Genomic DNA, 18,717 nt, shown 5'->3' with positions numbered 1-18,717 from the left:
CATATAGTCTTCTAAGAGCCCAATTNCTTAAGTCTATGGTTTTCTAGGAGCCCAATTATTTTATATTTACTTTTTTACATTTAATTTAATGTTTTTAAATTTAATTCTAATTATATTTCATATGGTTTTCTAAGAGCCCAATTATTTTTTATTTTTTATGTAATGCTTTACTTTCTTACATTTCATTCCAGCTCCTAGGTTTTGATGTTTTAAAGTAATGGTTAATTTGACGGGAAAAAGCTATATTTCTTGAATACAAAACAAAAAAAAGTTAAAAACGCTTCGTACAAAGTTACTAATAATAAATTTAAAACAGTCAATGATTTTCTTATTGACGGTTTGACATTTGTTAACGAAAGCACGAACTCATGATAAAACTGACAATGGACAAAAAAAATTATGTATCAAACTTTATTGATCTCTACTTAATTGATCAAAACAATGCACATTGTTTATAAATCTATGTTTCTATTGCCATTATAACATATCGCCAAGTTATTCAAGGATGTTTAATTAATGAAAAAAATTATTGTGTAAGTAAATATGAGGTTTGCTGCCTTTTGTCACTATTTCATATTGACATTCCCACATTCGAATACTTCCTTATTTTGTCCTGTTTTTTAGTTTGATCTATTTGTTTTTAAGGAAAAATATTAAGTTTTATAATTACCGAAATGCTTAATTATTCAGTATGCCTCCAACTCTTTCGATCACGTATTGCTGCATTAATTACGTCTTGGGCTGTTTGACGTGGGCGTCGACGCAAGGTCCTTTCTTCAACCCACGCTCAAACATATCACTATTTACTTCTATCCGACACAAAACAACGGTCTGTTCTTTCAACATCTTATTTCCCGATGAGTAGCTGTTTTAAAAATAAGAAGGCCGATTTGGCATCGTAATAAATGTCCAGTTTAATCGGCTCAGAGACAAGGCGAGATTATGTGGGCTAATTTGTCCGTAATAATGCCAGGCGGTTCAGTTGCTCAAATTATAAATAGTTTGAGAGATAATTCTTTTAAATAAGTCTAAAACAAATAATTATATGTTTTCTTCAACTAGCTGCGGTTTTCATCACAAATCTATCCATAGCTCTGAACTATTCATTTTTGGGGAAAGAACAACTATACGGAAATTGTAAAACCCAACTTTAATAAAAAACACAAAAAAATTTCAACGTAATTTGTTTGCTTTGATCATGTTTTGTCGTCTCTTTTTTATGTGCTTTGTTTGATTTTTACGTTGAATGTTTCTTTTTTATTAGTTTAAAATTGAGTTTTACAACTTCTATATTGTTGTTCTTTTTTTAATTTTCCTGTGTTTAGCATAGATATTTTGTCCAATTTTTCTGCTTTGGTTGTTCACTGTATTTATTATTGCTTTTTAATGTGTTCTTGTTTAAGTTTTCTTTCTTCTTCTGCATTTTTATTAAGTCAAAGTTGGGAAATAAATGTTGTCTTGGACACAAAGTTGAATTTAGATTGACCCCATTCCCCCTTTTTCACACCGTCACCACTCCTTCCCCATTTAGCATAAAATTTCTCTATTTTTGATCTATGTAATTAAAGAAAAGGAAGGTTATAACGCTAGAAAACCTATTAAACGAAGAAGATCTTCTGAAATATACTAAGTTCTACCGTGAATTTTTCCAATGATGTTGCAAATTTAGTTTTTTTACAACTTTTAAATTTTACAGTTTTTGAAAGATTTAGGGTTTGTTTTTAAACTTAAACTGAAAGTTTTAGTAGGGTGCCGTCTTAAAAAATTCATATTTAAATCTCTTTTCAATGCTTTTCTTGCATTTCCCAAAAATAAGTAGTCCAAGAACTACGAGTAGATTTGTGACGAAGACCGTAGATAGTAGAAAAAATTCATAATTCCAATTAATTATTCTTTTTTGTCTAAGGTTTTTGGTTGAGATCAAAAATTGGTGTCACTAGCGGGATTCGAACCCACGACGACCTTTGGCTTCGCGCTGTTAGATGACCTTAGATAAAAGGAATAATTAATACGGTCAATTATGATCACTAAACAAGTATGGATCATTTAAAAATACAAAATATTTAATTTCTGCGAAAGGATTGTGAATCGGACAATGGTTCATGAACGAATTTTTTTGGATTTGAGGTGTAGAAGCATCTGACAAAGTTTGTTACGAGTAGGGAATCACCCTATTTAAAAAAAAAATTATATATATGTACATGTATTTTTTTGTGGCTTGTTAAACATAGAGTAGTGAGAACAATCGATATAAAGTAGACATCACCCGCGCCATATTCCTCTCTTAGTGAACCTCCCTTGGGAAATTACCATCCTTTTAGATGTTTTTGAAGGGCTTCCCACTTGTAGAGCCCCCCCATTCGCAACCCCTCATACTTCAAACGCAATCACACATTTTTCAAATAGTCAGTGCAATCTCCTTACTTACTTTTTTACTTACCGTTAGTTTTTTCAAATTGATCGATGCCAGGTTTTTCGGCCTGTTTAGAATGCGCGCCGAGGAACTCTAGTTTAAAGCGTGATTTATTAATGGGTGTGGCCACTCTGTAAATTTCTTTTCAGTATCGGCCTACAATCTTTAATTAGTTTTATGAATTTTGTAATATACACATTTGATCCTACGACAGATTACGATAGAAAAGGGAAATTGTTTAATTCTTCTCAATCTGGTAAATAGTTGAGATTGGCCGGTTGCATCGTTGATGTTGTAACAATATCGACCAACATGTCGAGATCTTTTTCTAATAATAGAGGCAAAAGTTCTATTCTTGAGAAATTAAATGCTTCCGCGGTGTAATTCATCTTCGACCTGTTTCAAATTTCATGTGTGAAAGAGAAAGTTTCGAGGCGGGAGGTTATTAAGCTCCATTGTCCTCTAAATAAAATTTCAGTGGCTCCGAGACCTAAGTCCTACTCATTGCTTGGGCCATTAGGAAAAGGGGGGAAAGACTTATGGCCTAATCTGCTTTTTAAATTACCACTTTAAAACCAGAATCTTTAATATTCGACTTTTAAGAATTTGTGTAAATTTTGCATCCTGTCTGGATGCAAGTTTTTCTCTTTTATTATACTGACAACGAGTTGAATAAAATACTAAATGTTTATAGTTAAAATAATTTTAAAAAATTGTTTATAGATGAAAATTTCTTTTTTGTTGACCTTATTATTTGAAGGGATCGAAGCGATCCTGTGCCATTTTCAAGTCATATATTCCATTTTTATTTTACATTTTCTTTTTAAACTATTTATTAATATGTTCATAATACTTACCTTGACATTGCAAAAACATTTAAAAAATTGTCTACTGATTTATATAAGCTCAAATGTACACACACATGAACATACATACACACGTGTGCTGAGTTGAGCCTTTCACTTCTCGCAGTCCACCGTCAATTCCAGATTTTCTAATTTACAATAAATTACCTGTAGGCCTCGAGAATCACCCACCCTGGGAGTTGGCAGTTTTTCACCCTACACATTTACGCTAATAAATACATTCACTCTCAACATTCGCTTGGAACACAAAAATATCAGTACTATACAGTAAAACATTCTGTTTCCTCCAAGAATTACAATTGAACCAGATACTAGCTGCCTTGCTGTGTCAGGTGTTTAGTGGTCGATCGAAACGTCTGAAAATCATAATTTTTATTTAAAAAAATTAATCTGTAAAAAGAAAAAATAATGCAGGTTGTCTACAAACAATGTACTGATTTTAGCATTTGTTCTGTTGTTTGATAGTACGAACGTGTGAGTTAATGCATGCTAATAACGCATCGAATTGAGAATTCTTATCGCGTTTGTTAGCTCAAAAAACTGAAAATGAACAATCTGGTGGTCCAGTAGCAATAAAAGAGAGTTGCGTGATAGCTGAAACCTACTTTTAGCAGTGCAATAGCAGGGGTTTGGACTCACCACTTGTGGTGTTATGCCTGTAATTTGATATCACAATGGAATTAATGTCCAAGCGCCTTGCTTGACTTTTAACAATTAAATTGCCAACAGAAAAAAGTATATTCGGTTTTTTTGCTACCCCGTTTTATTTATTCAAAAGGTGTTAGGATCTTAAAACAATAGTTCGCCATTACTCGGTTCTAACTCGTTCTTTAGCAATGTGATAGCAATAATTGGAAAATGATTGCTATCCAGGAACAGAGACTGTAAAATATCTGAGATTCCAAATTGGAAGGTCAGCCAATAGGAAAAGGGGTAGAAAGGGTACTGGAGTGGGAAATGCAATCGGATACAGTGGTCCCCTATATCAGTGGGAGAAACGGAAATTCGTAATAAGCTATTTATATGCTAAAAGAGTGGAATGATGGAGAAATATATAGCCACGAATTTTTTCCCCTCAAAGAAATAAACTTGTGTAATCTAATTACTAAAGTTTTATTTCAATAACTTTGCTTTATACTGACTGGCAATTCATGATTTATTTCCTTCTTTGCCCAATTTTTTTTCGATTGCCGATGAATTGAAAGAAATCTTTTTGTGTTTTGACAGTTTATTTACAATCAATTTAAATATCCATTGAGGATGACAAGAAGCTGGAACAAACCAGCGAGGATAGGCGAAACTCGGTATTGGATGTTTTTCCACAAACTCTAGACTAAATTTACCGAGTTTGAACAAATTTGTTAATTATGCTATATGTTATTTGTTATTGTCACGAGATCTGCTCGTCCATTTACTGGTTGAATTTCTGTCACGATATTACTACAGGCCGTGTTCGGGCGATTTCGTTTTATTATCTACTATATTATTATATGGACGGCGATAAAATTTCCGTCTATCCTTGAGTTTTCAACTATACAATTCCGTTTTCCGTTCCTTATAATAGTTCTGAAAAGCCGTGAAATACACGGCGTCCGACGAGTATTTTCTACGCTAGCGGTCCTGGGTTCTAATCCCGGCAAGAACCCACGGCTTTTTAAACGATAATGGTATGAAAAATGAATGTATTGTAAATTGGTTTGGCCCTGCGTCCGCGACAACCAACGAGTAGATAACTAATGTGTGTAAAACTGGGGTAACTGTAAAAAAAAAATTTCTATAACGACTGGTATGAGAAAAACTGACATATACTTCTATTGGGCTTTAACAAGCTAACTCCAATCTGATCTTGCTTGTGCGACCTATCGTGAGAGATTTTTTTTTTCCAACGGGTTGGTTCGAGCCGTTGTCTTTTGTCCCATATCTCTCTTCACACACCTGACGTTATCAACCCCCATCCTCTGCCATCAAAATTAAGGGAAAAATTACTAACTTTAGTAAGGGTTGAATGGACTTAACACATATTAAATACAACTGGTAATATTTGACAACCAACTCTTAATATAATTATATACATTGTTTCATATTAGTCCATTAATTTATCAACTTTCCCCCAAAATTCAGGCGTTCAGTTACTTTTGAATAAATTCGGCCTTTTTAATTTCAAGAAAGTTTGATTTGTCTTTCTTCATAATTTAAAATAAAATTTCTCGTTTAAAAAGTTTTGAGGAAAGAGAAACAAACAGTTAATATAAAGGTAGGTTGGTGGTTAGGGATGGTTAGGTGGGATGAAACTTGCCAATTTAGACGAATTGAATTTTTCCTTATTGTTGGAAAACACAACCTTCCTGACTGTGTGTTGGGCGTTTGCACTTTCTCGGGACGTGTCGGACGATCCTTTGAGAAATCAGAGTTCACCGGTGACCGTTATACCTGGGGGTAAAAGTTCATCGATGTAATGGCTCGCTCCTGTCGCACTGGAAATACGGAATTATCTCTTTTCGTGAATCTGTTGCTATGTGATATAACATTTTTGTAAATAACCAACTTATACCCCGAGTGCAATTAAATGGTGAAATTCTCGTAAGGACAGTCTGAACGGAGAAGAGCTTGAATTGGCAATTGATCGGTTTTATTCGGCCATGTTTATTTATAGCACAATATAATTCCGAATATATCCGAAAATTTTGTTTTCAGTGGTCGTACCCACATTATTCTGGTCTTTCAGACGTGTTTCCTCATTTTTGCCATCTTCAGAGATTGATCATTACACAACTAAAAATAATCTCACAATTTCTTCTGAACCCCTACTGGGTGAAAATCATAACAATTCGACCCTTAAAAAAATCAGTCAGAAGGCCGTCCCGTCTGGTAGGAATTTCATCTTGAAAAACAAATTCCTTTTCCAAACCGGGCAAACCACTTTTGCACTTTCGTACCCTTGCAGCATCAGGACCAAGGACTGTGTTCAAATTGTCACTCGGCACGTAGGTCTTTTTGCTTTTTTATTTTAAATTCTTGAAATATAGCTTTTCCCGTCAAATTAACCCATTCTTTAAAACATCGACAAACCTAGTTGTTCGTGTGAAATGTAAGCAAGTAAAGCAAATTCCCTGCATCTCACACACACACACACACACGCACACACACACACGCACGCACACACACACCCACACACGCACACACACGCACACGCACGCACGCACGCACACGCACACACACACACACACACACACGTTAACATAAAATAATTTATCTCTTAGATGATCACATGAAAAAATAATTACAATTAAAATTAAAAATTAAATTAAATTAAATATAAAAGCAAAGGACTTCTTTTTAAAATAATTGGACTTTTAAAAACGGATCAAAATTAGTTAAAATTAAAAAGGATAACAAATAAAATATAAAAATAAATTTGATTTGATATATTTTTATATATTTCAATTGGGATAAGCATTTTTTTTCCGATTATATAAAAAAAGAAGAAGAATCATTCGTTTTTATATGTAATTTTACATAATTTGAAATTTTAGTTGTAATTATTTTTTATAATCTTCTAGAAGAGCCCAATTATTTTATATTTAAAGAAATCTTAATACTACAGCAATTATACTTTAGATAATTATATTTTTAAAATTAAAAATTGTTAATTTTTGGCGCTACGGGTAAATTTGAAATTAAAAAGGTTAATTTCTATTTAAAAAGGGTTAATTTGTCGGAAACAAGCTTTTTACTTGCTTTATCGTTGTCTATTGGGACTTAGGATTTTTAATTTCGTATTTTAGCATATAATCTTGCTTCTAACAACCTGTTTAAAGTAGAATTATAAATGTAAACTGTGTTAAGGAAATAACCATCAGTTAAGGACAATCCTTTATTTACAAAAAAAGGAATATTTTTTGACAATCCAATAACTATATTTGTTAATAAAATGTCTTTAGTGAGTAGATAATACTTGTAACATACTCGATATAAATTTAATTTTTGATTTGGTGATAAGTATATTTTTTTAGGTTTCAATAGCATAGCTTTTAAAAATGCTGATGATTTTTAGTTATTTTTAGACACCTATATGAAGGTCACAGGCTGAACAAATTAAAGTTGTCACCAAAGATTTCGACATAATGTCATGCTTAGGGCCGGTTTATTTTCGGTTATAATATTATTGCTTTTAAATTACTAATAAATTATTTAATTAATAATGAATATAGTTTTATCATATATGTCGTAAGCTTGGTAATAACTTTAATTTATTCATTTGTGACCGTGGTGTTGTAGAACTTATGAGCCTTTATATGACCCTTAATTCTTGATAGCTTTTAAAGAGTTTGGCCGTATATCGATCTGCTACGATAATTGGTTTTCTATACTGAAATGAAAAATGTGGACACGTTTTCGCTAATTCTCCATATGATCAAGTCCGAATTCGAAAAACAACCCCCCGGCAAAACCGATATTATTAAAGTTCAGACCGCAGAAATAGATGATCTGCACCGGGAATGCAAAGCAATTTAGTGGAGCCACAGGCGTTCGATTTCTATTCCCACTGCTAGAACTCCCTGGGTTATACGGTTTAAAAGGAAGGCCTTACAGGGGAAGTGGTATTTTTCTGATGGTTACGATTTTTCAGGATGTAGAGGTAGTCTGTGTCATTTCAAGCCGTTTGAAATAGACTTCTTCATGCCCTTGTTTCAGTGGAAACCTACCTGCTTTAGACCCCTGAACTGTAATTTTCCCATTATCGCTGGAACCCGGGTGGGAGAGGAAACTTTTTTTATTTTTATTTTATGTATTTTTTTACGAGGGGTCGCAACAGCAGAGGACATATCAACCCTCGGGGTGCCGGTGTTTTTGAAAATCAGCTCATTTGTAAGTATGTCGAGTTCGAATTCAGAGGCTGAGAATTACTACCCTTCCTTGATCAGGGCCGCGTCAACGCCTTAACCATTGCGGCCACCGACGCCCCCAGGAAACTGTTCTGAGAAACTAACACTCGACCTGGTAGCCGTTTGAAGAATCAAGAAGAAACCGTGTCCCAAGTGAGAGCAAGTGACGCTTTTGAACATACATATTATTAACTCCACCTTCCGACAGTCATTCCTCAACAATTACATTCGAACAAATTTGCTATCTTTTTCCAAAGAAAAGTCTTCTATTAAATTTATACTTAAAATACTTTTCAAGTTGAAATCGGAGAAGAGATTTAAATTCAAGAAACTTGTACAATCCTTTTAAAGAGAGTTTTGAGGTATTATTTCGCTATATGGGCTCATTAAACATTGCCCTCTCCCAAGGCTATCTCATCATGACCAAAGTAGGCAAAGGCCTCCAGATTTGAGATGTTGCAATTTTTCAGCCGAAACACTTCCGAATCGCAAAGTATCAATATTCAAGCCATTAAATTCATTTGTAATTCTATCGGTGCTTCAGGATTTTTATTTTTAATGCATTAGACGTTTTTTGCTTATTTGTTCAAAGATTTGACCAATGATGCGGTTGATATTTGACGGGGAAGTTTTAAGGTGTACACAGTTGGCCTTTCCTGGCAACTTGAAGTTTAGCCTTTTTTGTTTTATCTTTACTACATTCCTTCATGCGGGTTAGCTTTTTATTTGCTGTAGCGATGTCCGTTTAATCCTCTCGTTCGAAGTATATTTTTTTGTGTTTAATCTTATGCTTTTCTTTAAAAAAGTTGTCCTGAGGATTGAATTATTTTTCATTTTTACATTCAGCGAGATATGACCATTGCGTCAGGTTCACGAAAATGTCGACATCGTCCATGGATGGATGTACATTGGAATGGCGCAATCACTCAATGCCATCATTTTTTTTTCTCTTCAGTTGTCCTGTAAGTGTCTGGTCAATAGAAATTGCGAAACCATCTGTTTTGATTTTTTATTGAACGTAAAAAAGAATGATAAAATTGTGTATTTTCATCCTCGGAGCAAAACTGAATAAGTCAAATTTTGGCACTATACTTGCATATTCCAGTAAGTCTACTGATTGCTGATTTATATTAGGCCAAATTTACACATGCATGTACATATTATGTACAGAGTTGAGCCTGTCACTTCTCGCAGCCCTCGAGAATCTCCCACCCCGAGTTTTGGCAGTCCGGGATCAAACCTCTGTCTTATCCATCTAACCGCCGAGGTTGGACTCCAGGGGGTTATCAAGAGCTAGGTCAATCTAGCACCCAACGCAATCAGTTTCTAAATCCAAACTCATTCTCGCTATCACTCACTCATAAACAGATTCTTACCTATTTACATATCATTCACTCCGTTAGAGTGGTGGAGTACTTGATATTCCAACATCACCCGTTACACCTTATACAAAGTGGTCAGCTCGTGTTAAAATTTCTTTTCGGTGACAGTCATAATTGACTTTATTAATTATTTCCATTAATTATAGTTTTTATCTAAGGTATTGGTTGAGATGAAAAAGTTAATCACGTGCGTGATGCGGACTCAGGAGAGGGTCTCCGAGTGGATCCAAGTTACGATAGCTCAAGTGGCTAGAGCAGCGGACACCTTAAATAAAAAGTGTAATTAATTGAAATTTTTAAAAATGACAAACCTGCAAAAAATTTCTATTTTATGAGCTTAACAACGGTTTATTCGAAACTTGATTATTTTGATTTTTTGATGGGCAATTTAAGTAGGAAGTTGGAAAATCGTGGTCCAGGATGTATCCCAGAAATTAAATGCATGATCCAAGAGTAGATTAGGTTTTTTCTGAAAAACGGTTGGTGTCTTTATTAATAAATTATTTCAGAATGTATTTGCTAATTATTAATTTACAAGCCCAATCTGATCTGTGCCATGCATTTAATTCCCAATAAACGTCTCGGACTACGTTTTCTTAATTTCCAACTGCCCATCTAAAAATAAAAATAATCGAAGTTTCGAATGGACCAAGTTGTTCTAAGTTGCATAAGCTATATTGTAGTTTTGAATTGGTTTGACGTTTTGGAAAATGTAATATAAGGGATCTACGGGTAAAGAAGTTGATCCAAAATTATCATTTCGCTAATTTCATGATGTTTGTGCAGTTATTTTGTATGTAGGCTTGCTATTTTAAGAGCAAACAGAGTTGTCTAGAAGGAAAGTTGGTGCTAAGTTTAAAATCCGATCACAAGCTTAGAAAAGATACTTTAGAGTGTAGAAAATTTAGGTTTTATGTTAAGAAACATGTTTTTCTTAAATAAACACACTAAAAAATCGTAACTTTTGAAGGGATTGAGATAAAACCACGAGGTTTACGGCATTTTACTCCACTTTTGATGTACTGTCACCGAATTTTTTTTCGTGACAAGCTGACCACCCCGTATAGCTACCCTAGCTACAGCTAACCAATTGAGGGTCGATGGGATATTCAAATATTCCGCCATCGCTACTACTGGTACTACACATTCACGTTAATAACTTCGTTCACTCTCAACACACGCTACGGACCCAAAGTAAATTTCCATTGTCAACCTCGCAGGGCTTATTCTTAATCGTGTGAGAGTGACCGTTCTTCTATGGATCAGGTCCTCAGTGGGCCACTTTAAGATCGTAGGCCTGGCAGATATTATATTTGATTAAGTCGCATCCAACTTCTTTTTAAATACTTCGCAAATTTTTGACAATATTACTTGTACGCAAAGGTCTAAACTTTAAATTCTCATTCTTGAAAAGTTGTATTTTTTTACTTATGCAGTTTTGCCCAGAGTGCAGATAAAAGGTTAGACTAACAAGTCCGAAAACAAACTTAGAATATCGGTTAGGAAAAACCTTCATCGTTACCAGAACTCCAACTTATTTGATATCGTTTACGTTTTAGTAATAAACTGATAAATTGCGTCGAGTTTGAAGATGTCGATTATAGTTAAATTGAAGTTTACAGATGACTGGGGGCTCGCGTTTGTTCTTTGGGGATTAACGTGCTATAGGTTGGTGAATGAAAGAGAGCGGGTGAAAGCGGCCGAGATCCGCGACGGGCAAAAGAAAGGGGCTTCCGTCGTTTTAGGAGAATCATCCCCACTTCTGGATACCTCGGAGAGTCTAGGTTCAAAACTGATTTAATCAATTATTCCTGTACAGGAGTCTGTCTATAAATATTTATTTTTTAAATAAACCTATATATATCTTTTAACCCATTATGGCCCAAAGTTGCCTAGAGCAAGACGAACACTGGCAATATGGTTAGAAGGTTAGTGGAAAATCCCTTAAGTTTAGTGATAGAGAGTTCAGATTGGCGCTAGAAAAATCAGTGTTGCCAATTCACGAGCAGAAACATACTGGGAACAGAATAATACTCCGGCCACCCTAAACTCTCGGGATTTTCTGCTAATCTTAAACAAAATGTATGAAGTTGGCATTTCTCTGAACCAGCTTTGGCCTAGAATGGGTTAAATTATAAATGGATATGGAAAACTTTTATGTTCGGCAAATATGTATTACTACAATCTATAAAAGGTGTAGTGGTTGAGTGAAGAGTTGGAGATAAAACATACCAAGGTGGAGAGTTTAGATTGGTGTCAAAAAAACCAGTGTTGCCAATACTCGGGATGAAACAGTGAAGGAAAAACACTACGCTCACCCCAAACTCATGGGATTAGCTAAGGTCTAGTAAATTTGCTTAATTTGGTGTTGCCCTGATGAGGCAACGCCGGGCAAGAAAGGGTTAATCTTAACTTCAGCGCTCACCGCTTTACTTCCTCCAAAGACGAAAAGCGGAAAAAATCTGTTTGATATTAATACTCTAAGTGCATTGGGGGAACATGAAATTATTACTTTGCTTTTGTCAGGATTGAGAAGTATTTACCCCCTCATAACGTACTTTTGGTGGAATGTGGAAAATTTCCCAGCTATGCGTCAATTAATTTTAAGATATATTTATCGACTCCAAAGAAAACGGCCCTTATAAATTGCACTGCCTGTGTCTATTTGCAACAAAATTATTTTAATATGCTTCATAGCCGAAAGTGATGACACTAAACTTAGAACTGCTTAGAACAATCAGTATATTTATTATACCGTGTAAATTTTTATTAAAGACATGATCTTTTATTTTTACTAAGTTTCTTGAATGGTGCAATTACTTGGCTACATATAGGGAGCGCGTAGGAATGACACATATGAGAACTGTCCTTAAGTACGGCAGTGAGTATCTGGGACCCGTGTCCCGATTCTTGGACAGGAAACAGGTTTGTTTTTATTGAATATAGTAATAATAACTTTGTGTACATAGCCTATGTTTTTTGAGAATGAATGTAGTGTAAAAGGCTGATGTGGAATATTGAGTACGCCATCGACCCTCATTTACCTTAGTTACAGAATAGGTCTAAGGGTGATGGAGGAATATCGAGTATTAAACGACCCATAATTGAATGAATGGCATATAAATAAGAAAGATTTTTAATCTTTCTTGCCTGAAGATGTCTCAGAGCAACACGAAATTTAAAAAATTTGCTCAGCTGAGCTAATCACACAAGTTTAGGGCGGGTGCAGTGTTTTTCCATAAATTGGCAAAATAGATTTTGTTTGTATCAATCTAATAGCTCCATCATGGAATCTCCTATCTCCTCCAACATGGCTCTTCACCTCTCCAGTGCATCTTGTATCGATGTTATATTTGTTAAACATAAAATTTTTCATAGATAGGTTATAATTTAACTTGGCTAAAGTTGGTTCAGAGCAGTGGCACCTTTACCATTTTGTTTAAGGTTAACCGGAAATTCCGTTAGTTTAGGGCGGGCGCGGTCTTGTTCCTTCAATGTTCCTTTCCGTGTATTGGCAACACTGATTTGCTTGATCACAAATAAATTCTATCACTATACTTAAGGGATTTCTCGCTAACATTTTAACCAAATTGCTAAGGTTTGTCTTGTTGAAAAACAGCATTGAGCTATAAAGGGTTCAGCAGAAAGTTTATGTTACATGTCTTCAAAAATGTATGGAGTAGTGAGCTTTATGAAGATTTATTGTTTTAAGTATACAAGGATTTTACGGGGGGGGCTCTACTTCCGGCCACCATCAAGCATCAATACTCGTAACTTTAACATGAGAAATCCCAAGGGGAATCAAATAGCTCGTACGTGAAACACGAGAATCAAACGGCCCAACGTTCTCGATCGGCACATGTATCAAAATTTCTCATGTATCAAAAAACAAAAGAAACTAAAGATAAACCTTTCTTTGCGAATTCCTGATAAAAATAAACCAAACGTGGGCAAGTTCTTGAACGTTAAAACCCACCATAAATCCCCTTTGCAAAGTTCTTTATAGATTCACATGCAATCGTTGGGCGGAATTTAAAACTTTGTTTAAAAAAAGGAAGAACTTAAGGTGGAGTGGGACTTGATGTATTCACACCTCTATCAGACTGAATGTTATATACAAGTAAACTAAAGCAAAAGGGGAATGTAAAACATTTATGTGTGTAAAGTTGCAATAAAGTTTCTCTCGGACTTTGTAGATTTGCATGTAGCTGCTGTTTGGAATTTTAAACTTGTCCTCTTAAAAAAAAGAAGCTTTCCTTAAGAATTGGTGGGGAAATTAATGTTTTCATTCACTTGCGGGAGAAGAGAGAGCGGCCCGTCTAATCAGACCTCCATAAAATTGATTTTCTTTGTAGGAACTCACGAGGAACTCTTAACTACCTCGGTTCATCAAGGGAGGAAAGGGTATTTTGCCGGGGTCGGCGTGCGGTAGGAGAAAAGAAAAAGACGAGTTCGTGGAGGGAGGAAATCTACATTACTTGAACTGTTTCAACTACTTGTGAAGGGGTTTTAACAGAAAGGTCCCAGGTTTCTCTTACAAGCTCCATCAAACTCAATCATTCTCCAGTAAAGTTTCTTTTGTCGACTCAGACACTAGAGTTTGTACGTCTCTCGACGGTCATCATGCGATTTTAACCCTTTCCTGTTCAATGTTGCCTCAGGGCATCATCAAATTTAGCAAAAGCTTATCTAATCCCATGAGTTTAGTGCTGGTGCAATGTTTTTCCTTCAATGTCTCAAATGTATTGGCAACATTGATTTTTTTGGCGCCAATATAAAATCTCACATCTTGGAATCGTTTATCTCTAATAAAGCTCTTCACCCCACTATTGGATCTTGTATCGATAATCTTATTTGCTAAATATAAAATTTTTCATATGCCATTTATAAGTTAACCCTTTCTTGACCAAAGGTGTTTCACAACAATGCCTACGTTAGAAATTTTGTTTAAGGTTAGCAGGAAATCCCGTGAGTTTAGGGCGGGCGCAATGTTGGTCCTGCTCTGTTTCTTTTCGTCTATTGGCAATACGTATTTATTTGGCACCAATCTAAACTCACGGGATTTCCACGTTTTCTGCCTAAGACAATTCTAGGCCAGGAAGGGTTAAGAGCCATAAGAAAAAACAAAGCGATAATAAAAACGAACAATGTCATCTATCACGTTCACCTTTTTTTGTAAAAGTCTAAGATAGGCATTATTAGTAGATGTTAAATCCGAAACAAAATAACAAGGCACATACGAATGCGTAATGAATGTCAATCATTAAATTATAAATCCCGCGATAATGCATTAAAGTGTCAAATTTATAAAAGCATATAATGAAAAGGGATTTCCATTTACAATGAGCTCTGTTAGGAAGAGGTACTGTCTGACCGTCGAAGGCCAACCGGTAATGCATTCCCCTCAAGATAAGTGACCGTTTCTTGTTCCAAACTGTCGGTATTACTGAAGTTATCTTATCTGTAATTAAAGTTGGCAATAAAAGGGGATCAGAGATGGAAAAGAAGTACTTTCCTCAATTGTCCTCTTCACTAGATTTAAAGGATATGTCTCCTTTAGATTTACCGGAAATTAAGATTGACTAGACAGCCGGGAATGCATGCAACTAGAGATAAGGTGAGTCTGACAAATGTGGTGCCTTAGAATTGGTTGTTCACGTTTCTTAATATGCCTGTAAAACGATTTATGACTTCCTCGTATCTCGAGAAAAAGCTGATGTTTGTCCCAAATTGCAAAAGATGTGCGGGTGGAATGGTGAGAATCATCTGATGGTTATCACATGAATTATTATACGATGCGACGTTGGATGAAAAAAACTAGAACATTTAGTAATAGATTATTTGACATAACATTTTTCCAAAAGAAAGTAAGTCAATTTATTTAGCCTATTTTTCTCGCGTCTAATCGGTTGCATCGAAACTCAACGATTTTCAATCAAATTATCAAGTTAAAATAATGTCAGTTCTAATATAAATTCTTCGCAAGCGAAAGCATATAAATTCACGTGTAAGAACAAAGATTAATGACCGTGCAGGTCTACCCACGCTCATACCTTAAATAGCACATTCATGTAAATTATACTTGTTTTTATTGCACATCACTCTAATATGAAAAGACACAATATTTAAGAAATTTGTTTCGATCTTTTAAAAATTACAGTTTGCGTTTTTTCCTGGAATTTCACGCTTAAAATTTTATTAGACTTATCAAAACGTTAAAATATGTCCGTTTTTTAAGTAAGTATAAAGACTCATTTTTGCAAGCATTTAGTTTTATTTCCTACTTAACATCAATCAAGTTGTGTTTTTGTTTTTAATTATTGGCAGATCAAACACATCCCAAAAAAGTCAGACTGGGGGCCAACAAATGGTTTTATTTTTGTAAATCAGTAACACAGTGATATTTTAATTGGGCGGGACCGCATTTATTTAAAAGCTCACTAGTTTTCGTGGTCCGCTTGACCAATTAATATCTTTCAGTTAATTAAGTTTTTTAGTTGAGATAAAAAAGTCAGTTTCTCGAGCGGGATTTGAACCCACGACCTTCGGCTAGATACGCCGCTACTCTACCGGATCGAAGTCACGATAGCTCAAGTGGTAGAGCAGCGGCGTATCCAGCCGAAGATCGTGGGTTCAAATCCCGCTCGAGAAACTGACTTTTTTATCTCAACTAAAAACCTTAATTTATTTAAAAGCTTTTATTATTAATCACAGTTCAAGTTCCCAATGGAAATTCACGTATGTACAAATAAAACTTTTTTCTACTGTACAAAACAAAAGTAGTAGCATAAATAGATTTGAATAGTAATATCATTTGAATGGGTTTTATTAAGTTTTTGATTGATCGAGAAAGGTAATATACGTCATGAAACGGAAAAGAAAATATGACAGTACTGTAGTTACCACATGCCCTGATAACTTACGTAATTGAGCAATTTTGTGGTTTACTTCAAATGAAAGAGGTGAACCGGAATGATTCCGAAATTAAGATAAAAAGGACAATTTCAAAAGTGCAGTAAACTGTGACGGGATGCCAATTTGTCTTTTTTTGTTTTGGATTTTTATTTACTTTCTTTTGAAATCTGAGAATATATGTTAGTAAATATATGCGTATANTAATATTCACCGGGAAAATCTTTTTGTTACATTTACAATGAAAGAACCGTATAGAAAATTCTACTATTGACAAGTATAATTTAAACAATTTTAAGATGAAAACAAGCACGACGTATAAACTGGATATGAAAAATTTTATTTTTGGAAAATATAACCGTTGATATAAGATGCAATGGTGAGGTGAAAAACCATGTTAGAGATAAAAGATTTTAACAAGGAGATTTTAGATTGGCGCCAAAAAATAAACAGTAAAAGTAAAGAAAGAAGAAGTAAAATAGTAACGATTCGGCCGTTTTCATATCGTGTCAAAAATTCCACTTTAGGAATTATCCAAATTTCACGATACCATTCAAATTTATAGCAGTAAAATAAAAATTCCAACGAATTGATTATAAAATCGTGTTATTAGCCTGCAGAGTTCTAGGTTGTTGGGAGTATCTATTAATCTTCTGTTGCGTCTAGTGTTTATTTTCATTGTTTTAAATTTATCGCTAAGATAAAATTAATGAAAGGAAAATAATTAAAAAAAAAGACTTCCTAAGTTTTCACCATAGTGTTCAGTAAGCAGAGTAGGCCACTCACGTCTTCTCTGAGGAGGGAAGACGAAGGCTATTGTATTTACATCGTGTCTCAGTGCCACGAAAAGTCGATTCACTTTAGTGCTTCGTTTGCTTTCTTGCTATTTTTAGAAAAAGAGAAAAAAGGGACAACGCCAAAAGTCTTGAACGGCCAAGCAGAGATAAAAGTAATCAGAACAGAACTGTCTCAGACTTAAATTCAATGCTGCCTTCTTTGATAAAAATGTTCAATTGTATTATAAAAAAAATACAAGTATAGAGTATGATGTGAAAATCAGCGACCGATTGGCTTTGTTGACTGGTGAAGTCATATTTACCTTTAGGTGTGTAGGCTAGTTATGAATCAGCGCATTATTATCGCATATCGTCGGAGGCAGATTACAATTTGCAATTGTTTATGAAATTACATCGGTTTGTTTCTCCACAACTTCTCATCTTATTGTGAAACATATTTTTTAACATATACTCTTTAACGATTGGAGTCTCGATTGATCTGTCTAACCGTGTTAGATCGAGAAACGTGATGACGTTAGACTGGACTACTAAAAAATCTTAGATCTGAGGTAGTGGGAGCTATGTTAGTTCTGTTAGGATAAATGTACCCTCTGTAGTAGGTTTATTCCCCATGACATGGCATAGCACAATGATTTATTTGCCCTTTCATTTCTGTACTTCTACAATTTTTTTTCGTTCTGTAAACGGATTTATAAAACCTAACATCGTAAAATTGACGCTAATTGTTTGTTTTTCAAAATTGTTAAAAAAAGTTGTTTGGTGGCGCATCAAAATGAATTAATTAGCCTCTCATTTCTATACTTCCGGAATTTTTTCGTTCCGTAAACGGATTTATAAAACCTAACATCTTAGAATTGACGCTAATTGTTTTTTTCTTAAACTTGTTTAAAAAAAATTTTGGTGGCATGCCAAAATGAATTATTTACCCTCCTATTTCTATCCTTCTACAATTTTTTTTTCCTTCTGTAAACGGATTTATAAAACCTAACATCATAGAATTCACGCTAATTGTTTTTTTTTTAAATTGTTAAAAAAATTGTTTGGTGGCGCACCAAAATGAATCATTTAGCCTCTCATTTCTATACTTCTGGAATTTTTTCGTTCCGTAAACGGATTTATAAAACCTAACATCTTAGAATTGACGCTAATTGTTTAAAAAAATTTTTGGTGGCATGCCAAAATGAATTATTTACCCTCCTATTTCTATCCTTCTACAATTTTTTTTCGTTCTGTAAACGGATTTATAAAACCTAATATCATAGAATTCACGCTAATTGTTTTTTTTTTCAAAATTGTTTAAAACAATTGTTTGCTGGAGCACCAAAATGAATCATTTAACCTCTCATTTCTATACTTCTGAAATTTTTTCGTTCCGTAAACGGATTTATAAAACCTAACATCTTAGAATTGACGCTAATTGTTTTTTTTTCTCAAAATTGTTTTAAAAAAACTTTGGTGGCA

General features: G+C 34.5%; 1 protein-coding gene across 1 annotated transcript in view; it reads left to right on the top strand.

Moving 5' to 3' along the window:
- The window catches only part of LOC106671707 (plexin-A1), a 349,969-nt gene that overhangs the window by 11,205 nt on the left and 320,047 nt on the right, over positions 1-18,717 (top strand). The gene's annotated exons all lie outside the window — the stretch shown is intronic.

This window comes from Cimex lectularius, unplaced genomic scaffold (assembly GCF_000648675.2).
Source record: "Cimex lectularius strain Harlan isolate CLEC.00 unplaced genomic scaffold, Clec_2.1 scaffold141, whole genome shotgun sequence".
NCBI lineage: Eukaryota > Metazoa > Arthropoda > Insecta > Hemiptera > Cimicidae > Cimex > Cimex lectularius.
The sequence above is the reverse complement of the archived record's forward strand: the minus strand, read 5'-3'. Positions and strand labels throughout refer to the sequence as shown.